This window comes from Felis catus, chromosome D4 (genome assembly GCF_018350175.1).
Source record: "Felis catus isolate Fca126 chromosome D4, F.catus_Fca126_mat1.0, whole genome shotgun sequence".
NCBI classification, from domain to species: Eukaryota; Metazoa; Chordata; class Mammalia; order Carnivora; family Felidae; genus Felis; species Felis catus.
Genome location: NC_058380.1, coordinates 14,210,158 through 14,236,373, shown reverse-complemented (window position 1 = coordinate 14,236,373; position 26,216 = coordinate 14,210,158). Strand labels below are relative to the sequence as shown.

The following is a 26,216-nucleotide window of genomic DNA, read 5'->3' as shown; positions in this document are numbered from 1 at the left end:
AAGCAGGGTTACACCTTGCAAAATGGCGAGGCAGACAAATGTTCCCAGGCCTGTTTCCACTTTCCAAATTCCTTCCCTTGTTCAGCCTCTTGCCCAGCCGTCGTCCCTTTCTGCTGATTAACTGACTAATGCTTGTCTAGGATAAGACTGGAAAGTGGTTTTTCCTGTTATCCTCCTGCTTACTCTGCCCGGTAAGCTGCACTTATAACTTCACTTTCAAGTTTCAAGACCCAAAAGAACAAAATTTTAAATGTGGAACAATAGGCAATACGCGTTCAGTATCCAACACAGACAAATCCTGGGAGAAAGAAGAGACAATGCCCATCCAAGTGGCTTTCCTTCTAGGGAATATTTCATCCTGCTTACCTACTTCCCTGTGCTTCCTTAAAATCAATCTTTAAGACCTGCCAAATATTAAAAAGGGAAGAATTTCTCTCCAAAGGCTATCTGTCGGCATATTTGCCTGGGCTGTCCCCAGTCAGGACTGAAGTGGACTGTAGGGACATAGAGCCCTCAGTGAGTTGAGGGATAAGCATGTGGCGATGGATGGGATCAGAATTGTTCCCATGAACCTTGCGGAGTTCACAGCCAGCGAGAGATGTCAGGCTCTGCCCCTGCTTTGGCCATTTGCATCCTCTGTGACCTTGGGCCAGGCCTTTCACATTTTCAGTGTTCGTTTTCTTTCTTCACATGTAAAATGAAACAGTGGAACAGAATGCACTCTCGGTTCCATTCTGGCTCTAAAATTTGTTTTCTAGTTTGTTTCAAGTGAACTTGAAAAAGGGGAAATTTTTAAGCCGCCAGTTTTTACAGTCGCTGGTCATCAAAATGATCTTGGAGAGCTTTAAAAATATATAAACAAGTCTTCTCTACCCTTTCTGCTCATTTGTGGGTGCAGCCTCGGAAACTATTTTCCCCAAGGTCTCCAGGTCAATTCTGCCCATCAGATAAATTTGGGAATCACTAAGCCAAACCACAAGGGGGCGTCTGGGAGACACTGATCTCCATCTCAGTTTTTAAAACCATTTTGAATGTTAAAATAGAAAGAAAATCGATTTGTCATTTCCATATCTAATGTTGCCTCATATAACTCAAAACAAATATGTGACTGAAAGTATCTTTTACTCTTTGGAATTTGGGATTTTATTTTCTTCTGCGTGAGCTGAAACTATACTTATGTAATATGTATTGTTAAGTAACAAAAATTCAACAGACTAAGTTTTAAAGGTCTAATTGGCTTCATTAAATGATTCATGAGTCAGGCAGCATCCCATCTAGCAAGTAGTGGAGGGGAGGGGTTCCAAGGAAAGTCTTCCTTGGAGGGTGAGGCGAGAAAGTCATCAACAAAAGAAAAGGATTGTTTGGGGCAGGCTGGCTTTCCCTTAGGGAAAAAGCAAGGGGTCTTAGGGCAGACTACCTCATGTTTAGTGCCCTTGCGGCACTCCCTGGTGCTGACTCATTGGCTACAGTTAAGACTACATTTCTGAGAGAGGTTGGACACTAAGCTAAGGAGAGGGGTAGGGTCTGAGGGCACAAAGGGGAGAAATGCCATTAGCCAGAAGGTAAGAGGACATTTGGAAAACGAAGGTTGCCCTATAATGTAGATAAGTTTCTTAGGTAAAGAGGAATCTCTGTTAATAGCTGTCTTCCTGGCATAAGGAGGAAGTTGAGGGGGGAAGTAAACAGATTTTCCTGAATCTGAGGGCTTTTGATTGCTTTTAACTCCAAATAGTGTTCATGCCAAAGTGGCCCATCCTGGGGTGGCCTGCCCTTGGCCCCTATAATCTACAGTTTTAGAAAAATGCTTATATGTAATTAGGATCTAATATATGTCAGTGATGACAATGTTGTGTTGTCATTATTCTCTTGTCTTGGTAGGACTTTTTTTTTTTTTTTTATTTTTTTTTTTCAACGTTTATTTATTTTTGGGACAGAGAGAGACAGAGCATGAACGGGGGAGGGGCAGAGAGAGAGGGAGACACAGAATCGGAAACAGGCTCCAGGCTCTGAGCCATCAGCCCAGAGCCCGACGCGGGGCTCGAACTCACGGACTGCGAGATCGTGACCTGGCTGAAGTCGGACGCTTAACCGACTGCGCCACCCAGGCGCCCCATTGGTAGGACTTTTACCACTCAGTTATCTGTTCCTAAAACCCAGCTTCCTCCCTTCTCTTCCCTGTTTCTGTTATTGCATCCAACTGGTAACATTTATTTCTCTCCTAAATCTACTCCCTTCCTCCTTATCTCCACAGATGCATCCTTCATTTCATCATTCATTTCACTTCCAGACCTCCTCCATGTCTTCCTGAAAGTCTCCCTGCCTCCATGAGTGATTGTTTTCACGAATCTGATGATGTCCCCCCGTAAACAAAATCACATCCGTGACAGTATGCAATTTACTCTGAAAGGGTGTAAAAAGTGTTACATGTGTGTATGTAGAGAAAGAGAGAGAGAATGATGGAGCAAATGGGACAGAATGTTAACAATAGATAAATCTGGATAAATGTATGCAGGTGTTCTATGTACTCTTTGATTACTGCAACTTTTTTGTAAGTTTGATTTTCTTTTTTTTTATTTATTTATTTATTTATTTATTTATTTATTTATTTATTTTTTAACGTTTTATTTATTTTTGAGACAGGGAGAGACAGAGCATGAACAGGGGAGGGTCAGAGAGAGGGAGACACAGAATCTGAAACAGGCTCCAGGCTCTGAGCTGTCAGCACAGAGCCCAACGCGGGGCTCGAACTCACAGACCGGACCGCGAGATCATGACCTGAGCTGAAGTCGGCCGCTTAACCGACTGAGCCACCCAGGTGCCCCATAAGTTTGATTTTCAAAACAAACAGAACACTGGCTAACCTACGTCTTCAGACTCATCTCCTACTCTTTTTCCTCCTCGGTGTTTAAGCTTCAGCCATCATCCATGATTGTAGTTCTTTACTTTTGCAGTTGGGTGTTCACTAATTTGGAATAGGATGGCCTTTAGTGCTTGTCTACCTGGAAAACTCCCATGTATACTTCAAGACCCAACATATAATCCTTCCTGTATTGTGCCTGTGTTTTTTGAATCACCTTACTTCCTTGGGCTGAATGTGTTTCTCATTTTGACTCCTGTGCCCTTTTCTCGTGTAGTATATAATTAGTCTGTTTCTTATACTAAACTCCGAGATCTTGAAGAACAGAGTCCCCTGAGTCATTTATTATTGCACCCTAGAGCCTAAAATCCCAATTTCTGGCCTCTCGCACTCTTGGATACATTTGTATTTGCCAGACCATGCTGGTTCTTCACCTTTAGCCATTTACAGTGGTCGTGATGACTGTCATTTGCTGCAGCTTCCTGTTGTTCCCAGCTGAAGCTTGCTTCCTGGCTACTCTCCCCAAATTGTTTTTAAAACTTCTTCTGCATATGGAGGAAGTGAGTCGTTACTGTTGAGCTGAAATCCAGTGGTGATCTGTGTTACTTACAGACCTCCTCCAACCCCAGCACCTCGTTTCCTTACTCTAATTCTGTGTTTGGGAACCAGTTAATGTACCTCTTACAGGTCTTTGTTTTCTCATCTATAAAAAACATACACTTTAGTCCAGTATCCATTGGAAGAGGTATATGTAGGGGAAAAAAAATAATTTTCCCACTACTCTTCTAGGTTCTTGGCTGCTTCCTTCCTGAAGAATAAATATGTCACTCTAAATTATGCCTCTTTAGGGGTACCTGGGTGGCTCAGTCAGTTGAGCTTCCGACTCTTGATTTTGGCTCGAGTCATGATCCCAGGGTCATGAGATTGAGTCCCGCGTTGGACTCAGAGTAGAGCCTGCTTAAGATTCTCTCTCTCCCTCACTGCCCCTCCCCTGCTCATGCATGAACTCTCACTCGCTCACTCTCTCTCTTCCAAAATAAATAAACATTTAAAAAAAATAAAACATGCCTCTTTGGCATAAACATTATCTTCAGCTGGTTATTTTTAAGAAACAGCAGACACAGGATAAGCTCCAAAAAAGAGTAGAAGGTGCCCTTTTGTAAGGGACATTTACATTTATAAGGGAAATTGCCATTTGTGAGGGTGTGTCCCTTTGTACATTCATCAATGAAAAAGACATCACTTGAACCTGCATAACAGCCCTACCCTTGTTTACCGTGCTTTTCCTGGTAGCCTCCCATAACTGGCTCTCTACCTCCTACATTTTCCTTTTGTCTTTAGTCGAAGATGGTATTGAAGGATGGGGGGGGGGGGGGGGGCTGGCGGGGAGTGTCAGCCAAGAATCTAGAAGGGTAGAGGGAAAATTTTTCCTCCTCTATACCCTCTTATAATAAAAGACAGATTAACCAGAGAAAAATAAACAGAAGTGTAATAACACATATGCCTTCTGTATACATGGGAGAGACCCGGGAAGACTGGGTAACTCCCTGAAATGGCCCAAGCCACCACCTTGACTACCATCTTCAGCTATTGACAAAAGAAGAATGCTTGGGTTGGGCAGAGGAGCTAATTATGGGAGGTTACCAGGAAAAGCACAATAAACAGAAGATAAGGTTGTTACAGATTTAAGTCACCTTCTCCATCGATAAGAGTTCCTAGAGATTTAGGTGCATTCTTCTCTTCTTGATAGAGAGGGAGACACCCTTCTAAATGGAGATATTCCTTATAAATGTAAATGTCCCTCAGAAAAGGGCAATTTCTACTCCTGTGTCTGTACCTTCTCAAAACTAATCAGCCTAAAATAATCTTTATGCCAAAGAGGCATATTTGGGGGGGGGGGGGGGGAGGGGGTAGAACATTCTTTTCCCCTTCTGTACATTTTATTTTCTCTTCCCTTTGCTTTGGCTTCCTGTTAAGACAGATCATTTCATTGAATCCTCTGAGCTGATTTGTCAAATCTTATCAAATATTAATAGAAACTAACAAGTTATTTCTTGAGAGTTATTTAAGTCAAAGACCAGAATGCCCCATACATACATATGATATATGGATAATATCCCCTTGGATTCTTATGGGGGATTTTTCTGTGAAGATTTCAGGGTAGGGCAAACTTAGCACTGTTTATAGCAATAAGTGACCCTTCTAAAAGTTCGAAGAAGAAAACTTATTGCCAGTGGAGCCTATTCACTTTGAAATACCACTTTGAAAGAGGATGTCACCTACCGCCATTTTGACCTCAGGTACTTTCTAATTGATTCAGTTCATCTTTCCCCTTTGTCTCTTAACTCAAGCAGAAGACCCTGAGGGCAAAGCATCCCCGTGATGGGAACAGAAACAGCCTCCCCCAGCCACACGGGCTGCCCTGGGTCCGTAAGACCCTGCGTGATTAACCCCAAGACAATGATCGGACTGACTTTTACTGCCCACTTGCACATACCCACCGACCTTTGTCCCACATTTTTCTCATATAAACCTGGAAGCATTTTTGACACTTTGGAGCCAGTCTCTGAGACGCAAATCCACTGTCTTGCCAGTGTTGGCCTCGCTGAAATAAATTCCCTTCCTGTTTCACCGCCACTGTCTCTCTGCCTTTGGATTTTGTCAGCAGCAAAGTGGCCCAACCTGGTCTGCTTGGGCCCCCTTGGAGCCATGTGCTCTTGCACCCCTGTGCCCCTGGCTACAACTTGAGGGGCTGAGTGTTTCCTACGGTGATGAAATACAGAGCACATGCTTAAAATCTGCTTGTTGGGAACATAAGTGTGACTCTGGAATGAATGCTTCCTCATAGCAGGGACCTGGTCTTCCTGATTCAACACTCCATGCCAGGGCCTCAGACAATGCCTGACCCTACCATGAGGTCAGAGAATGAATGAATGAGGTCAATAAGCCTGTTTGGGGAAATGTCAGAGCTTCAAACCTAAGAATATTCAAGCAAATAAAGAGGAGAACCCTGAAGGGACAGGTTCTTTAAGGCCCCACCTTTGCCATCAGGATTACACTTGGTACTTCTGCTTCATCTGTATTGGAGATGTCCAGCTGCCACCCAGTCCAGGCCTTTCCATGATGGATAGTCTCCAAATGGCCCTGGAATTGAAAGTTGTAATAGAACTTTTTAGTCCCTTTGTGTTCTGCTGTTTGCGGCATGCTGCAGCTTTTCGAGCCCCGGGGGGCAGATGGGGGGGTTCCCCGGGAGTCGTTTTGCTATAATAAATGGCTAAGTTACTGACAGCCGTTCCCTTTCTCATACGCTCTTTATCAACACAGTACAGTTTCCTGTACCCATCAGTGATGGGGAAGTGATACAGCTGACATTATTACACGTGAGTAACCCAAAGTTATCTTGTCTTAATCTCCCGGGTCATACTCTCTAACATCGTTCATATTTTAAATGATTTGCAGGTTGTTGTTCTTTTAGAGATCTATTTTATTTTCTTGCTCAGTTCCTGTTAATCTGCTTATCTCCAATTTGCCGAAGACTTTGCTCTTTTTTCTTTTTCTTTCTTTCTTTCTTTTTTTTTTTTTTTGCTCTTCGAGTCTGAGGACTTGACAAATGCAATGTTGGGGCAATAGAGGAGAGACAGGCCTTAGGATGTACTGTATAAATCACCAAAATGTGATGTACTCTACCTTCTCAGCATAAACTGGAAATTGAAAAAAAAAAAAATGCTGCAAATAGAATTGCTTCCTTTGGGCTTAAACCAGATTGGCAGCAACACAGATTCTGCTGTGAGTTGAAGTCACTTTCTACTTTGGCACGACTCGGTCCATGGGGATGGTGGAGTCATGATTTAGCAGCAAGACTCTGGGAGCAGGCCAGCATCCACATCTGTTCTGAACTGTAAGTGGACTGCAAAAATGCTTGAAAAAAAGCCAGAGATGGGAGGTGAAAGAGAACTCAAAACCTTTAACCTCAAAAAGGCCAGGAAAACGACTTGATCAATTCCAAGGAGATTCGATTTCAAGAGAAGCTTTTATGGAAATAAAATCTATACGATTCTTCTCTGTCTACATTCATTAAGTTCCTCTGCCCTGTGATACAAGAATCATAATACAATACAAGAAAATGTTATTAGGAAGGACTAAAGCCTCACCTACCTTACTTGGGATGAGTCCTAACAATTGAAGTGCAATGTCCTGGTAACACCTCTTAGACATTCATCACACTTTTTAGTGAGTTGCATCATGGATTTCTTTTCTCCAAATGTGTGACTCCACCATCTTGTAGGAACTGGGGGGAGGGGGTGTTTTGTCGTGTTTTGTTTTAACATCAAGAGGTACGCCATCAATTGAATATCATGAAGATGACAGGGCGCCTGGGTGGCTCAGTAGGTTGAGTATCCAACTTCGGCTCAGGTCATGATCTCACAGTTTGTGAGTTCAAGCCCCACATCAGGGTTGCTGCTGTCAGTGTAGAGACTGCTTGGCTCCTCTGTCCCCCTCTCTCCGTGCCCCTGCCCTGCTCGTGTGCATTCTTTCTCTCTAAAAAATAAATAAATGAAAGCATTAAAAATTTTAGTTTGAATATCATGGCGATCATGAGTGGGAGAGAGTGTAGCTGATATACTAGAAAGAATTTGGACACAGACTGGCCTGGGTTCAAACTTCAACTCCATTTCCTGGCTGTGTGACTTCAGGCAAGTTGCTCCCTTGTGCTAAGCTTTTTCACCTATGATGAGAATAGTAATATCTAATTCCTGGGTTGTGAAGATTAAGGGAGTCCATGGGCATATGGAAAGCATGGGATAAATGTTAGTTTGCCTTCTCTCTATTCTCTCTGGGTGCCCTTTCCTTCTGTCTTATTGTCCTGCAGACAATGTCGCATAACCTGAGTCTTTATTTCCAGAGAAGGTATCTGTCTAATTGGAGTCAATGAACCAAACTTGGCTTGTCTAAAGTTGAAAGTATTTTTTTCTAGCTAGCCAAAAGTGGCCAGAAAAACTGAGAGAAAACAGCCTGCATGGCACAGACACAAGAAAGGGAGAGTCTGAGTTTACTTGGAGTAATCACAATGGATTTTGCAAAGAAGCTGGGGCAAGGATCAGTTGGGCTATTTAGCCAAAATGCCAGATCCTTTTTGGAAAGACTTTCTGAAATGATAGTCAAATTTTCAATAAAGCACATAGAAGATTCAAAATAATAGAAATCATAGAAGTAATTTCCACATGGCTTAGAAAAATAATTTTTGTTTCTCAGGGAAGCACATCACATTTTCTAATTAATTATTGGGATATATAAAGAAAATAAAATAGCTCTTAGGAATTCCCAAGGCCTTACTCAACCTCTCTGACTCACAGTTTCCTTATGTAACATGAAAAGATTGAAATGAAATTGATTCTTTTTTTTAAAGTTTTTATTTATTTATTTATTTATTTATTTTGAGAAAGAGCATGTGTGTATGCGTGAGTGGGGGAGGGGCAAAGCGAGAGGGAGAGAGAGAATCCTAACCAGGCCCTGAGCCGTCAGCACAAAGCTGGATGGAGGCTGGAACACACGAACCCTGAGATCTTAACCTGAGCCAAAATCAAGAGTCGGATGAGTAACCCACTGAGCCACCTAGATGCCCTGAAATAGATTCTTTCTAATTCCCTTTCGGTCTAAACTTCTAAGATTTTGCGCTTGGTTAAACATATTAAAATTATTTTTACACTTTCTTTATTAACAATTATGATTTACTGAGAACTTAGTTGGTGTGCTTCAGGTCATTTACTCCCTATATTTATCCCAGGTAAAGGAGCACCTCTCCGGTTCAGTAAGCGGAGCAGACAACTCTTGACCTTGGGGTTGTGAGTTCAAGCCCCCTATTGGGTGTAGAGATTACTTGAAAATAAAATCTTAAAAAAAAAATACAATAGAAAATAGGCACTACTATTATTCCCATTTTACAGGTAAGGAAACTAAAGCCAAATGTAAGCAATTTTTCCAATGCCATCCTGTTAGCAAATGAGAGAAGTTCAGATTTAACTGGTTCTGGTTCAAATTTAACTGGTTTTTTTTTTTTTTTTTCAACGTTTATTTATTTTTGGGACAGAGAGAGACAGAGCACGAATGGGGGAGGGGCAGAGAGAGAGAGGGAGACACAGAATCGGAAACAGGCTCCAGGCTCTGAGCCATCAGCCCAGAGCCCGACGTGGGGCTCGAACTCCCAGACCGCGAGATCGTGACCTGGCTGAAGTCGGACGCTTAACCGACTGCGCCACCCAGGCGCCCCAAAATTTAACTGGTTTAACTCTGATTCTGTCTCAAGCTTCTAACCCAAACCTATGTTGCCCCCCAGTACATTGTTTTATTAACAAAGGATAAGAAGCTTTCTTGGTTGGGGCACTGGGTGGCTCAGTTGGTTAAGCATCTGACTCTTGATTTCAGCTCAGGTCATGATCTCAGTGTTCATGAGTTCGAGCCCCACATTGGGCTCTTCACTCACAGTGCAGAGCCTGCTTGGGATTTTCTCTTTCTCCCTCTCTCACTGCCCCTCACTTGCTCGCTTGCTCTCTCTCTCTCTCTCTCAAAAAATAAATAAACTATTAAAAAAGTTAAAATAAAAGAAACTTTCTGGGCAATGGAAAAAATGCAATCTTGGTAAAAAAAATATTCTCCTAAATAAATGGTATATTTAATTATTATAATTATATAGTGAATTATATATAATAATTATAATAATTATTGGGACTGGGAAATTTGTCACTGCTTTGGACTGTGAGTACTGTGGCTGAGCAGTGTGTTTTTTACCTTGGCTCCTGCTTGCTAGGTAAAGTAGGTACTTAATGAATTCATGTGGAATGAAATGTATATTGGATAACCTCATTATAAATCATTATAAAGGTTTTGAAGGCTGGAAGCAACTTTACGGCTCATTTAAACTATCTCCCCTCCCACCCCACCATTTTATAGAAGAAGGAACTAAAAGTCAGAGAGAGGGAAAGAGAGACACAATTGGCACCCAGGGCTCCTCATTCACAATCCAGACCTCCTTCCCACTTGACTGTTGTATGGAATTCTTCCCGCTTCCTCTCAGTGTATCTGGAATTGAACGAACGTGAGTTCGCTCCTTGGTAAGTGACAGAGAGAGACTATACCAGGTGGAGTTGTCACCCAAAAGAAATTTCATTTGCAGAAAATAAGGAAATCTCAGGGCATAACGTCCAAAACCATGACTCCTGGAGTGAGGGCGAGTGGGTTTCTTTTATTTAGTGTTAAGATGAATGTTCAGAAAGGGCAGTTTTATCGCTGCAGGGAAGGCCAGCAGGGGTACTGTATGGGTGTCCTGTATTATGTTCATGAAGCTGTGTTCCTCCTGGAGTGCAGAGTTAAACATTACGATGAGGTAGGGGTGACTGGACGCCCATCTGTGCAGGTGTGAGTCAGTGATCAAACTCACACTGCCCTCAGCTGCCTGGAGCTTTTCCTGTTTGTTGTTTGCCTCCAAAAGATAAGGTTCATGTTCCCGTGAAGAAGATGGGGGAGTCCGTGGGAGGCTTGCCAGGGACAGTCGTAACCTCCTTAGCCCTGCGGGCACGGTTTCACACCCACCGGGCTTGAAGCCCAGCTCCCCACCAGCTGAGATGCTCAGGTCCCCAGTTCACGGCCTCACTTTTTTGCCCATTACCCGCTTGGTTTCTCAGCCTTGAACCGGCCAAGGGCATGGCAGGAAAAGCCAGCTGGCATGGCAAAACACTCCCTTGAGAGGGGACTAATTTTGCCTTGCCTTACGGAGCTCGCCTGCCTTGTTTCAGCTGTGTCTGCACCGATATGGCTGAATTTACAAGAGCCAAGAGGATGTTTTCGCCATCTGCCTGTTAGTGGGGAATTGGCCTTTCTGCTCCCCCCACAGGGTTTGGGAAGGCTTGGTGGCTCGGGGCCAGCCCGCCGGGGCGCTTCTCCTTGGATTGTGTTCTGCTGAAGGAAAGGAAACTCCGCTGAGCTCCAGAGCCAAGGGTGACAAATGGCCTGCATGCATCTGGGACAGCAAGCTTGATCTGAACACAATCGCAACACTGTTGCAAACTGTCTTCTGAATACTTGTCATTGTCACATTTGGACAGTCAGTTGAGAAAGGCCTGCCTTAAACAAAAAAGAAAGAAAGAAAGAGAACAAAGAATTTTTTTTTACGATCTTATTTTAAGTAATCTCTACACTCAATGTGGGGCTCAAACTTAACCCCAAGATCAAGAGTCATAGGTTCTACTGACTCAGCCAGCCAGGTGCCCCAGAATTTTTTTTCCTGATTACAAAAGCACTACATGTTTATTGTAGAAAATTTAGAAAGTACAGAAAAATATAGAGAAGACAACAAGTGCTATGTATCTGATTAGGAGAATCATCAGGAAGTTTCTGTTATATATTCGTTACAGCTTTTAAAACATATGCAAATGGATTCTCCATGTACTTTTATGTTTGCTTTTTTTCTTAAAATACATCATAAACAATTTTATATACTAGTAGATCTTATTTAACACTATTTTTGGTAGCTACATAGTATTCCATCCTTTGCTTATACCATATATATTTATAACCCTATTGGTGGATATTTAAGTGTTCCTCAGCTTTTTGTTATTTGAAGTAATGAGTGATAAACCTTTTTGCCTAACTGATTATTTTCATAAGAAAGCAAAATTGTTAAATCAAAGTCATAACTAGTTTCTACTTCAAAAAATTTTAGGGGCGCCGGGGTGGCTCAGTCTAAAGCGCCAGACTTCCGCTCAGGTCATGATCTCACAGTCCTTGAGTTCGAGCCCCGCGTCAGGCTCTGTGCTGACAGCTCAGAGCCTGGAGCCTGCTTCAGATTCTGTGTCTCCCTCTCTCTCTGCCCCTCCCCTGCTCACTCTGTCTCTCTCTCTCAAAAATAAATAAACATTAAAAAAAATTATAAATAAATAAATAAATAAATAAAGGTTTTAATACCCACTGCCAAATTGCCTTTGGGCAAGGTTATACCAAATTACATTTCCATTAATATAAACCCATGAGCAAACTTCTCAGAGTCCTCACTACCATGGGGTGTTAACTTTTAAAACATTTGCCAAAGTGATAAGTGAAAAATGTTAGCATTCTACCTTTACCCTTAAATGTAGGTGGTTGACCACCACACGTTTCCTTAATTAATTAACTTTTAAAGTTTATTTATTTATTTATTTATTGTATTAATCTCTACACCCAATGTGGGGGTCATGAATTTGAGGCCGAGATCAAGAGTCACATGCTCTTTCGAGTGAGCCAGCCAGGTGCCCCACATTTCCTTAATTTAAGCCAAGCTAAGGTTACAAAGACTCAGGGACAGTCAGGTTTGTTCCCAGATAAAGACAATCATACTTGGGGCTATTTTGATTACGTGATCTTTTTCTCTTCTTGTTAATTACACAATAAGTGATGATGCTATCTTACTTATTTGCCACTTGCAGATGATAATACTTGTTCCAGAGCAGATAAGCCTTTATATCTGTTTGTTTGCTTGTTTGTTTGTTTGTTTTAAGAGGAAAAAAGTGGTCCTCTTGCCTTTTGCGGTTATGATACAGAATATTCCCAATGAATGTTTATTTCTGTGAGCATCTTAGGTATGCCACCAGGAAAGTCAAGATGAATGCTTTTCTGTAGCAATAATGTGATAAAAAGGAAATGTATTTTGTGTTTCAGAAACTAGAAGTATTAATGAAGTAGGGTTTTGTTGTGTTTTTTTACCTCCTGGGAAAGAAAAATGAAACATTTTTTGGTGGAATTACTTAAAAGATGTAAGAAGGGCACCTGTTTGGCTCAGTTAGAAGAGCACACGAGTCTCGATCTTGGGGTTGTAAGCTCGAGCCCCACATTGGGTGTAGAGATTACTTAAAAATCTTAAGAAAAAATGCTCATGAGGAGGATGGCATTCTGGGTGGTGGGATGGCTTCAATAATTAGGAGTGAGTGTGGCTAGATTGTTTTACTAAATCAAGATGCTCAAGAGAATGACCTACTGGTGCTTGTATTCCTAGCGCCTAGAGCTGTGCTAGAAAATGTGTTCTAGGCAGAATTTAGTATGTCTCGTGAAGGGCTGTACTTGATCAGAGAAGAGAAGCATCAATGGTAAAGGAGAAAAAAAAGAGTTCTTTATGTTTTCTATCAAAGAAGTGGAGATGATTAGATAAATCTCAATTTTTAAAAAGTTTTGTAGTTGTATTTTATTTAAAATTTTTTTTAATGTTTATTTATTTTTGAGGTACATAGAGACAGAGCATGAGTGGGGGAGGGGCAGAGAGAGAGAGAGAGGGAGACACAGAATCCCAAGCAAGCTCCAGGCTCTGAGCTGTCAGCACAGAGCCTGACACAGGGCTGGAACTCACGAACCGTGAGATCATGACCTGAGCCAAAGTCAGACACTTAACTGACTGAGCCACCCAGGCACCCCCATAGTTGTATTTTATTTTAAATAAATAAGTATAGGGGTGCCTGGCTGGCCCAATCAGTAAAGCATGTGACTCTTGATATCGATGTTATGAGTTCAAGTCCTATTTTGGGCATAGAGCTTACATAAAATAAAATAAAATAAAATAAAATAAAATAAAATAAAATAAAGCCAGTTAAAATAAACAAATATAATGTTACCTACCTATGTTTTTTCAATATTTGCAAAATCACTTTCATAAAAATATACACACTATATTTCTGAGATGTTTATAGTTTATCATTTATATAAAAAAGGTTTGCCATTAATAGTACTTTAATATTGATTTTTTGTTTCAGAGTTTGGCCTTTCTGGGAAGGAAGACCTCAATATAATGTGTATGCTAAAAAAATACAAAACAAAACTAAGCTCAAAGTAAAACCTGAGCTCAAAGCAATGTGCTGTAATGGACAAAGGAGGTCAGGGTCAGTGGATTTGGGTTAAGAAATGCAGCTCTATCATCAGTGAAGGAACTTTGGCTAATCCAATACCCTCTCCTCATCTCAGCCTTCTGATCTATAAAATGCAAGATTTGGACTTGTTGATCCCTTCCAGATTAGAGAGTTTCTGATTCTATTTGTGATTTTGAGAAGGTGATTGGGCCAGGTAATGTCGAATTTGGCTGATATCAAACCTAACAAAAGCAAACATGATTTCACAAAGTATCTCTTAGCAAAAGTAATTTCTTTCTCTTCCTGTTCTTTCCCTTCTCTTTTTGGCAGTATGATATCCCCATCACTTCTTCTGTGGGGTAGATGGAAACACAGTCTTTCTTCTTCCTTCACTTTCCAAGGGACTTCTTTGGCTGAGAGAGGAAATGAAAAGATGTAACATTGAAGAGAGCGGAGTATTCTACGGAAGCAGGTGTGAGGCACTACCCAAGCAAAGACAAGAATGAGGAGCCAGAGAATTGAGAAGGAAGGCTGGAATGGTGAGTGTTTTTAAGAGGAGGATCGAAGAAGTTAGAGCAGCTGTCTTGGGGAAAAGGAAAGGAAAGGTTGGTGTTTGCTAAGGAAGATGTTTATGATGATTTGCTCTGTATCGTGCAATTAAATTCAATTTTTTGCTGCCTCTTCAAGAGACCCAGAGGTAAGATCTACATAACTCTTCATTTGTCTTTGGAGCAGAATTGCCTTCCTTCCTTATAGACATGACAACATGAGATACCTGCACATGACATGGTCCTGTTTTTTTTAGGTTTGATTTAAAAGCTAGGGAGAGCTACGTCAATTGCAGGCATCACTCATAATGTTATTTGAAAACAGAAAAACAGACCCTTTCTTATGTATCAGCTTCTCCTCATAGATTTTCTTTAATATTTTGAACAATTCCTTGGATATAGATTTTCCCCCCATCTAACATTATGCCTTTGAAAAGCTGGGCAATCTTATGTTGAGACGCTGCAGGTCTGCTTTTCGGAGTGTCTCAAATAAATATTGAATCAAATATTCACAACTTTGCAGATTTCTACAATAACATCAGCTATTGCTGTGTGTTCTTTGCTAGATATAAAATTAGTTAGGTTAGTTTGGATTATGTTAACATTACATTCTTAAAAATAAATATTAATATAAATATTAAAAATAAAGATTACTATAACAATTTTTAACTTTTTTTTTCATCTTTTTTTTTTAATGTAATCTCTATACCCAATGTGGGGCTTGAACTCACCACCCTGAGATCAAGAGTCAGATGTTCTACCACTGAGCCAGCCACACACCCCTAGAGTGAAATTCTGAAACATACTATGAATAAAAAGTATGAACGTATTCTTCCAACCAAATATTTGTGGAACTTGGTTCCACCTCTTAGTTTGTACAAAGTTACTCAGAAATTGGTGTAGCTGAGAACAGAACTGGGCTTGGTCTGATTGTTGCAATGGACTGTTTCACACACAGAAGACCCTCCTCAACTCTTAACTCTGTCCCTATTATCAGCAACCTCCAAAAACATTCAGTCATAATTACATTCTGTGTTCCCATCTGAATCAAGGCTGAACTCAAGTTCATCTAGGGGCTGAAATGATTAGGGACATCATAAAAAAGTTCGAAGTTGCACAGAAGTGCTGAAGCAACACCACCCACCAGCTCTGATCTCCACTCAGACCCACACTGGCTGGGTTATTCCTTCAGGGAAAGGAATCAAGACCAAGAAAGAGGCCTTTGGCGCTCTCTCTGCCCAGTGTGTACATGGTGCCCTCTAGTGGCAGAGTGGAGTATTTCCAGAAAGGGAATGCAGAATCTGATGGCCGCAGCACATATTAGGATCTTCCAGCTAGCTTTTTGTTTATATAACCTTTATTTGAATTAAAGGTAGAAAACAATATACTTTTATTTGTAGGTTAAGGTGCAAGTTGCTATGGCAATCTAAAATAGTTACACTTTGTCATATTATCCTTTTAGACATTTTTATATATGAGGAATAAGGTTAATCATTTAGGAAGTTTGACAATAATGAGAAAATTCTCCTCAAAAAAAATTTCCTTACTGTGCTATTGGTATAAAGCTCGTAATAGCCAAGACACTTAGGGGCGCCTGGGTGGCTCAGTCAGTTAAGCCTCTGACTTCAGCTCAGGTTATGATTTTGTGGTTCATGAGGTCGAGCCCCGCATCGGGCTCTGTGCTGACAGCTCGGAGCTCGGATCCTGCTTCGGATTCTGTGTCTCCCTCTCTCTCTGCCCTTCCCCTGCTTGCACTCTCCCTCTCTCTCAAATATAAATAAACATTAATTTTTTTTTTAAATAGCCAAGATGTTTATATTAAGGGCCTGAACCCAACTCATTAAATAAAAATAAAAGCACATTTCTTGAAAAAGTGCTAAAGAAGAAGGTACGTCAAAAAAATGCCCTATACATATTTTTTCAAAAGGACATAAACTATACTTTTCAGCACTGTCTTCTCTTCAAATTTCCTTGACCAACAATATATAGCAGGACTTTAATGTCCAGATGGCATTGTAGGAAGATGGCTATGGCAGTCGTGTGCAGAAAAGCATGTATGTAATGCAGATAAAATATAAAGATATTATTCCAGAATTAAAATTGTCAAGATAGTCAATTCATATCTGAAAGTCTTGTTGTATCTTTCTATAATTAAAAAACATAAATCTTGTATATTGTGCCTCAAGAGTCATGTCTTGAATGGTACTTGAAATGCAGAATCTCCACCTTTAAAATGACAGTTGAGGGGCGACTGGGTGGCGCAGTCGGTTAAGCGTCCGACTTCAGCCAGGTCACGATCTCACGGTCCGTGAGTTCGAGCCCCGCGTCGGGCTCTGGGCTGATGGCTCAGAGCCTGGAGCCTGTTTCCGATTCTGTGTCTCCCTCTCTCTCTCTGCCCCTCCCCCGTTCATGCTCTGTCTCTCTCTGTCCCCCAAAAAATAAATAAACGTTGAAAAAAAAATTTAAAAAAAAAATAATAAAAAAATAAAATAAAATAAAATGACAGTTGACATTTTCTACGCAGGCAGGTATTTCATTTCTGTGCTGTTTTATAGACTATCTACTTTCAACGAAGTTGGTTTTTCAATAAAATGTTTATGATAAACAGCTTATCGGTTATGAGAACCAATGACTTCTTCTAAGCCCTAGTGTAAAATACATGCTTTCCAAATATGGAATGTTTATTTTATTTTTAAATTAATTTATTTTTTAAGAGAGAGAGAGCAAGGAGAGGGTCAGAGAGAAAGGGAGAGAGGGAGAGGATCCCAAGGAGGCTCTGCACTGTCAGTGAGGAGCCCCGTGCGGGGCTGGAACTCACAACTGTGAGATCACGACCTGAGCGGAAATCAAGAGTCAGACGCTTAACTGGCTGACCCACCCAGGCGCCCTGGAATGTTTAATATATAGATATTGAACTTTTAAAAATGGCCATCTTAAGGGGCACCTGGGTGGCTCCGTTGGTTAAGCATCTGACTTCTGCCCAGATCATGATCTCAGGGTTCATGGGTTCAGGCCCCGCATCGCGCTCTGTGCTGACAGCTCAGAGCCTGGAGCCGGCTTCGGATTCTGTGTCTCCCTCTCTCTCTCTGCCCCTCCCCTGCTTGCACTCTGTCTCTCTCTGTCTCTCTCTCTCAAAAATAAATAAACATTTAAAAAATGTTTTTAAATTCCCAGTTTTATTATACTGCAAAGCTGAAATTCATCTACTTCTTACAAAAAACATTGTGTTCATTCAAGCAGGACTTTGCTCCAATCTTCTTCAGTTTCCTTCTACCATATTCTATAGTGGACCTACAAGTTTATTGTGCACATGCATTAAACCGTTAAGTAGTTCACAGTTTTAACTCTTAGTTCTGAAGTAAGTAACATCTTCGGGGGTGCCTGGGTGGTTCAGTTGGTTAAGTGTCTGACCCTTGGCTTTGGCTCAGTCCATGATCCCAGGGTCATGGGATGGAGCCCCACATTGGGCTCTGCACTGAGCGTGGAGCCTGCTTGGGATTCTGTCTCTCCCTCTGCCCCTGCCCCACTCATGCTCTCTTTGTCTAAAATTAAAAAAAAAAATTAAAAGAATAAATAAAGTAGCATCTTCATCGTACACAAATGTAGTTCAGAGATGATGCTGGAAAGATGATATATTCTACCTGTGACTGACTCCTTCTTGCACTCCTGTGCACAGACAGCACAAATGCCTTGTGTATGCCTATTAGGAGAACGATTACCTGCAACCGATCTATTCCACCAGCTTTTATTTTCTTTTCAAAGGCATCACATTCTGTTTGTAAGTTTGCAGGATTCCCATTCGCACAAGGGTATGAGCAGTTTTAGGATCAACATCAATATGCTTTTAAAAAGGTATCCCACACCTACGATTGGGAGACTTGAGGACAATGGGTGGGAAATTCTACATATTCATCCACATTAAATGTCTCCATATATTTAAGAGAGAGGTCTCCATTCTGGTCATTTCTCACTCGATGCTCTGTTGGTTTTTGTTTTTGTTTCTGTGTTGTTGGAGGCGGGGTGAGTATAGTTGACCACTATTAGGCTTTTTTACTAATGATGTATACTAATGATGATACGTTAGTACACCTAGGAGACCAACTCACTCTTCTGATGCTGGAGCGGCAGGAACCCCTGATAACTTTTCGAGAGAGAAAAGTTGATTGTGCATTATTAAACTGATAAGAGCAGATACTACACTTGATCTTAGCCAAAAGGCCGAGAAGTGATTATCGTGCATTATTAAATATTCAACCGTGTTGATTTCCTTCTCCCTTGGCAAGAGTTGTGAATGATCACGTACACAAACACCAGCTTCTGAACTTCCAGTGACTAACACAGTAACTTGGATAATGCTACACTTTTGGACACAGTTGTTGCAGGGTCCCCGAGCACGAGAGTCCTTGACACTCTGTATGGCGCATCTTACTAGGTTTGTTTAAGGAGCTCGGGGACAGGACCCGCGGGCAGAAAGAACCCAACTTTTGTTGTATGAAGCTGGTAGTTATACACTTAGTACTCAAGTGGGAGGGGATGTGCAGGGAGTATCCGACCATAAAAGTCTTCTTTGAAGTTCTACTTGTAAAACCACTTCCACAAGATTTTTGTGGTGTTTCTCATTCAGGTCTATATTAAGTATTGGTGAGATATACAGGCAGTCACGAGACCCCTTAAGAATGTAGCAACCCGGGGGGCGCCTGGGTGGCGCAGTCGGTTAAGCGTCCGACTTCAGCCAGGTCACGATCTCGCGGTCCGTGAGTTCGAGCCCCGCGTCAGGCTCTGGGCTGATGGCTCAGAGCCTGGAGCCTGGTTCCGATTCTGTGTCTCCCTCTCTCTCTGCCCCTCCCCCGTTCATGCTCTGTCTCTCTCTGTCCCAAAAATAAATAAACGTTGAAAAAAAAAAAAAAAAAAAAGAATGTAGCAACCCGGATGCATCTGATCCTTATGGGAACTATGCAAGCTATGGGTCAGCCTTCCCGGCTTAAGGTGAACATTTCTCTGCTTCGATTCTTCACCACAATGACCCAAACTCACGTGTATACCAAAAAAAAAAAAAAAAGATATCTCTATTTTTATTTTTATTTTTTTTAATTTTTTTTAACGTTTATTTATTTTTGAGACAGAGAGAGACAGAGCATGAACGGGGGAGGGTCAGAGAGAGGGAGACACAGAATCGGAAACAGGCTCCAGGCTCTGAGCCATCAGCCCAGAGCCCGACGCGGGGCTCGAACTCCCGGACCGCGAGATCGTGACCTGGCTGAAGTCGGAGGCTTAACCGACTGCGCCACCCAGGTGCCCCATCTCTTTCTATTTTTAAAAATTAAACTGCTATACTCTGTTCTTAATCATGATGATTTTCAAGCTCCTTTGTGCTGATACAATGTGTCAGCAGAATAGCCCAAGATGATGAGTCATTTGACAGTGAACCAGATCTAGAGAGGTAATCTGGTTGTCATTCATTAACAGAGGGTGCATCAAAATAACCATACTCACTTTGTCTTTTTCTTTCATGCTGTCATTACCAACAGAGGCCTGAGATTATCCCACAGCCAATCACTGGGGACCAGTGTGTTTGGGGATATGAAGAATCTGGCATGGGCAGACTGACATCACAGTGTGGTAGGAATTGCTACCACCTTATTTTTATTTCCCATATATATTAAGAAACACCTGCTTTAAAAGGGGGGTGGCCACTTCGTGAGTTTAAGCCCTGCCTCAGGCTCTGTGCTGACAGCACAGAGCCTGGAGCCTGCTTTGGATTCTGCGTGTCCCTCTCTCTCTGCCCACCCCCCACCACGCTCTGTCTCTCTCAAAAATAAATAAATATTTTTCAAAAATTTTTAAGGGGGGGGTCTCGCTTTACACAAAATATTCTAATTCAAGGACCTAAGCGCCCCGCGTAGTAAATGGCCTAGAATGCAAGTTCAGTTTCAAACACTTGAAAGTGGGGCAAAGGGGCCTCCTTTTCTCTTTAGGATCACCCCTGCCAACCTTGCTAAACTACTATATTGAATTTCCTCAAAGCAAGGGAAAACAAAAGTCTTTTATATCGCCATGTATTTTTAAACCAATGGCTTCTTTTGCATAGTTCCGTTTATTGCATAATTAAGAAGAAAAAAGACTATTCATACCGAGAGGAAAATTCTTTTGAAAATGTTGTTGCAAATCTTGTACAATACGGCTTATTATGGAGAAAAAAAGTTTTCTTTTCAATAAAAACAACAATAAAAAAACTGATTATATCTTAATATAGGCACTCTAATAATTTTAGAATAGTCTACATAAAATCTATATATTAGGTTTTAATGAAGTGAAATATATCCTGGAGAGATGGAAATATACCTTTATATTTTGTTCACATTCCTCACAAAGGATGTGACATTTTTGAAGATAGAACAGATAGAAAATGGAAGCATACGTTTAAAAAAATTATCTGAGGCAACTTCATGTATGTTGAAATTTGTTTTGCTCTGCTGTTATTAATGGGCACAGGCAAATTTAAGCCCTTAATGCTTATGTATCTCACATCACAGAAAAAATACTCAGAGACAAAAATTAATCATATAATAAAAATAAAAAGCTCTCTGTCTTAATTTCCTTGTTTAAAAAAATCTCAAAGCTAGAGGCACATTATTAAAAATTATAACTCCAAAGACAGAAGCCTTGACCTTTGCCTGGTAACAACTCATAATACTTACTGCGAGGAAACTGAGGCATGGCCTGTCAAACCTTTTAATAGGTTGAAAAATCAATGTGAAAAAAATTTTTTAAGATTTTTTATTTTTAAGTAATCTCTACACCCAATGTGGGGCTGGAACTCACGACCACGAGATCAAGAGTTACATGCTCCACCAACGGAGCTGGCCAGCCACCCCCCAAAAAATATTTAACAACCTTACCCATACTTGCTAACTGCATTTTTCAGAAAAATTTGAAGTGTCACTAAATTTTACAGGTTGGTTCTTTCTATTTAGGTAAAGTCTAAAGGGACCTGTACCACTTCCAATCTCTATTTTAGTTGGTTTTTTTTTTTTTTTTAATGTTTATTTATTTTTGAGAGAGAGAAAGAGGGAGGGAGCACTAGAAAGGGAGACACAGAATCTGAAGCAGGCTCCAGGCTCTGAGCTGTCAGCACAGAGCCAGATGCGGGGCTCGAACTCACAAACTGTGAGATCATGACCTGAGCCAAAGTCGACACTTAACTGACTGAACCACCCAGGAGCCCCATGTTTTGTTTTGTTTTGAAGTAAACTCCACACCCAACATAGGGCTGCAATTCATGACCCCAAGATCAAGAGTCATGGTGCTTTACTGAATGAGCCAGCCAGGTGCCCCCTTTTCTAGAGTTTTTATTTGGGGTGCTCATTAAATTGCTGCATTGTTGGAGTGCGTCACCTTCTAATTCAGTTCCTTCAGCTCCTTCTGGGAAGCAGGCAGGAAGCATCTTTCTCTGAAAAGGTTGCACGAAGCCTCACTCCAAGGCATTCATTTAGGTAGTGCCTTAATAATGTTTTGATGTGTGACATGTTCTAACATGTTTGCACATTTGTTAATCCATTTGATTCTTAGATTTTTAAAATGCTTAAGTAATCTCTACATCCAACGTGAGGCTTGAACTTACAACCTTGAGATCAAGAATTGCGTGTTCCACAGACTGAGCCAGCCAGGCACCCCTCCATTTGATTCTTATAACAATCCTTAGGTAGTGAAATCAGTTGCTATTTTCCTGTTTTATCAGGTTCCAGAGTTGAATGAACATCTCCAAGGACACAGAGCTATTAAGCAGTGGAGGCAAGCTTTGAACTCCAAATCTTTGTGACTCCAAATCTCCAGCTTTTTCTTAGAACCTTAGGGCAAAATGTTCTAGATCCTTTTGGGGGAAGGGCTTTATTATTATTATCATGCTGGCATAATTGACCAATAACATTATATTAGTCTCAGGTGTGCAACACAATGATTTGATATTTGTATACATTGTGAAATTCTCATCGCAGTAAAAACCAGATCCTTTAATAAGCAAACTCTTACTGCTACCAACCCTCCCCACGCCTGGCCAAACTCTCCTACTGCTGGGCCCCAGCAGTGGCTTGCTGGGTCACAAGGAAATGTAGGAAAGATAAGTCGGTCTAAGTTCACTCTGCTCTCTGGTGTCTTGGCAGTTAGGTGTGTATGTTACAGCTTTACCTCGAAGGAGGCAACTTTACTAAAGTTTAAATATATTAGGACTGAGGTGCCTGAGTGGCTCAGTCAGTCACACATCTGACTCTTGATTTCCGCTCAGGTCATGATCTCACACTTTATGAGTGTGAGAGCTCCCCACATGGAGCTCTGTGCTGATAGCACGGAGCCTGCCTGGGATTCTCTCTCCGTCTCTCTCTGCCCCTCCCCTGCTCGTGCGCTTGCTCATGTACTCTCTCTCTCAAAATAAATAAACATGTAACAACAACAAAAAAGAACCGGGGTGCCTGGGTGGCTCAGTCTGTTAAGTGTTCGATTTCAGCTTAGGTCATGATCTCACAGTTCGGGGGTTTGAGCCCCGTGTTGGGCTCTGTGCTGACAGCTCAGAGCCTGGAGCCTGCTTTGGATTCTGTGTCTCCCTCTCTCTCTGCCCCTCCCCTGCTCGTGCTCTGTCTCACTCTGTCTCTCAAAAATAAATAAATGTAATTAAAAAGAAAGGAAGAAAGAAAGAAAGAAGGAAAGAAAGAAAGAAAGAAAGAAAGAAAGAAAGAAAGAAAGAAAAAGAAAGAAAGAAAGAAGGAAGGAAAGAAAGAAAGAAAAAGAAAGAACCTATTAGGACCATCTGTTGCACAATTCCCTCCCATCACCTCATCACCTTAGTAATCCACATGCCAAATAAGCAGAAGTTTATCAGGAAAGATTACAAGAAAGTGCTAAGCAAATGCAGCCTCTCTTCCTAGTTCCAAAGTTATCTCTCCGTCTCAGCTGGTGCTCCCTTTCCTGCTGTCTGGCGTCTTGTGATATTCAGCTCTTGCTCATGAGCTCTGGAAAAGTCCCAGATGGATCCCAACACTCTCAGCATTTGGCACCAAAGGTCCCATTTGGGTTTTTCCATGACTTTACTAATATCTGGCCCCCTTAGATAGGAATAATGCTAACATTACATAAATTGCTACTGGTAAAAAAATAAGAGAGAGAGAGAGAGGAGAAAAGAAAGGGAGAAAGAAAGCAAGAAAGCAAGAAAGAAAGAAAGAAAAGATGTCTGTTCTGATAGATTGCATAGTTTTCAGAAAAGGATTGCCAGTGATCACTTAATGACCCTTGTGATTATAGTGAGAAAGAATAAAATTGAGTATTTTGGGGGTGCCTGGGTGGCTCAGTCAGTTGAGCATCCAACTTCGGCTCAGGTCATGATCTCACGGTCTGTGAGTTCGAGCCCTGCCATCAGGCTCTGTGCTGACAGCTCAGAGCCTGGAGCCTGTTTCGGATTCTGTGTCTCCCTCTCTCTCTGCCCCTCCCCCGTTCATGCTCTGTCTCTCTCTGTCTCAAAAAAATAAAGGTTAAAAAAAATTTGTTTAATAAAATTGAGTATTTTTTTAATGCCAGGCAGTGTGCAACAGTTTTACATGCATTATATCATGTAATCCTTATAGTCACTTCATGAGATAAATATTATACTTATCCCCATTTTACAAATGAGAAAACTGAGATCCAGAAAGTTACAGTAGCTTGCTCAAGCTCACTTCATTTGTAAATTATAGGGCTAAAATTTTCACCAAGGCTGAGTGGCATTTTGGTCATAAAAGCATTGTTCAGGGAGACAAAGGAAGGACAGATGGGCCAAGGGGTGACTCAGGTAACCACTGACTTCCTTCCTTCAGCCTAAACCTGAGTTCATCTGTATAAAGCTTCTGTGATTTGATAGGAAACACGTAGGACCGAAGATGAATCATCAATGACTCCTCATTGTGTTAGGATTGGGTAGTTGATCAAAGTATTTGTTGTGCGGATATGTAAAAACTGCCCTGTAAGAGGATAGTTTTCTGCTTCGCAAATCAAATGCAAGAAGCGTGCAGAGCAAACGCCGTGGTTTAGACTGCTACCTGTCATGGTTTATTCTCTCTGCCCTGTAGAAGTGGATAAGAATACATTGATTCGTTATTATTTTTAGACAGCATGTTTACCTTTCCATAGTTGTGCTTTAATATAGCAAAGAGGGTGGGTAACCTGTTTTCATGGGTGGCCTTATCTTGGGGTCAAAAGGCTCACAAATGCACATATGTTATTTCTTCATCCATTTTGACCGATATTATTGACTCTATTCCCTGTGCTGTATTTTCCATTTCCATGACTCATTTATTTCATAACTGCAGATTTGTCCCTCTTATGTCCTTTTTATCTATGTCACCCACGCCCTCACCCCCCTCCATTCCGGCAACCACCGGTTTGTTCTCCGTATTTGAGTCTGTTTTTCTTTTGTTTGTCCCATCCATTTACTTTTAATAATGAGGTGGGGGAGGGGAAGCGTTCTGTACTGTTCATTAGGTCTCAGGCTCTTAGGGAGGCTGTGCCTTTTGGACTGTGAACTTCGCAAGTGTTTCTCTCTTTTTTTGTCTCCTCTCCTTAGGTGGGACAGGATGACCAGAAGGGGCTGGCGCTGGGTATTTCTTCTCTCCCGTTTGGAAAACTAGAGCTGGTTGGAATTGGATATTTCCCTTTCCCCAAGACACTGGGGCTCTGATAAAACCCCAGCAGGTTAGGCTCTGGTCAAACAGTCTCTCCTGAGGGCAGACCTTGTTAAGAAGGAAATGATCTGATGTATTTCAAAATAGTTTCTTTTTTTCCTCCCCCCTGCCTGGTAGAGCTCCAGGACGTCAAACATAGAAGGATGGGGGTCCTCCTGATAACTGACTTCCCTCAAGTTTTTATCTCCTGGACTTGTCCATGCTGAGCCTCTCGTAATTCATCAATGACAGTTCAGCTTTCCCTACCCTGACACTGATTTCCCATGGAGGTTTCTGCTTTGGTAAGTCCTCTGTATCTACCTGTCATTCTCTCCAATTTGGGGATGAAGCATAGAGTGCCTATATGAGCAGTCCCCCAGAAAAATCTGTGCTAATGAGCTTTCTTGGGAGACAACATCTTACATGCGTTGTCACAACTCATTACTGGAAGAATTAAACATGTCCTGTGTGACTGTACTAGAAGATTCTTGAAAGCTCACCAGTCTGCCCAGTGACTTCCCTTCTCTAAGGAATCTAAAGAGAATTGTTGATTTTTTAGTTTGCTCAGCTTTTCAGTTTTTATTGGGATGGAGTGAGCATTTCCACGCTTCCTAGAAACAGTACTGGACAGCAGAAGTTCTCAAGCATCTTTTAGAAATGAGAAATACTGAGACTAAAACCTGTTCCTTTTCTTCCTCTGTCTGTAGATTTATAGCAGCTATAATCACCAGTGCAAGAATTGATTCATAGAGGAATCTGTATGTAGTAAGATAATCTTGATGTAAAACATATTTGAGGCATGTTAGATGCTAGGATTTGAGACATTACAATGTAATAGTAAACTGTATGACTTCTGGAGGCAAATATACTGTGATACTGGCTCTTGCCATATATGATCTGTAGGGTCCTGAGCAAGATATTAATGTATTTGAGTTTCAGTTTTACATCTTTTATTTATTTATTTTTTTAATGTTTTATTTATTCTTGAGAGAGAGAGACAGAGACAGAGAGACAGAGCATGAGTGGGAGAAGGCCAGAGCGAGAGAGGGACACAGAATCAAAAGTAGGCTCCAGACTCTAAGCTGTCAGCATAAAGCCCGACGTGGGGCTCGAACTCACAATCCGTGAGATCAAGACCTGAGCCAAAGTCAGACACTCAACCAACTGAGCCACCCAGGCGCCCCTGGTTTTACATCTTTTAAAAGTGGGTAATACATATGAATATAAAAGTATAGTATAAATATTGATTTTTATTTTTTTTAAGTTT

The 26,216-nt window shown here is 41.3% G+C and overlaps 1 long non-coding RNA gene and 1 pseudogene across 1 annotated transcript in view; one reads left to right on the top strand and one right to left on the bottom strand.

Annotated features, from left to right (window-relative positions):
• The window catches only part of LOC123381624, a 36,019-nt gene extending 10,073 nt beyond the window's left edge, over positions 1 to 25,946 (top strand). The window contains exons 3-4 of the long non-coding RNA XR_006588878.1: positions 14,121 to 14,258; positions 25,088 to 25,946. This is a non-coding gene — a long non-coding RNA (uncharacterized LOC123381624). The remainder of the gene's footprint in view (positions 1 to 14,120; positions 14,259 to 25,087) is intronic.
• LOC111557678 lies at positions 18,405 to 18,497 on the bottom strand (annotated as a pseudogene).
• Positions 25,947 to 26,216: the final 270 nt, after the last annotated feature.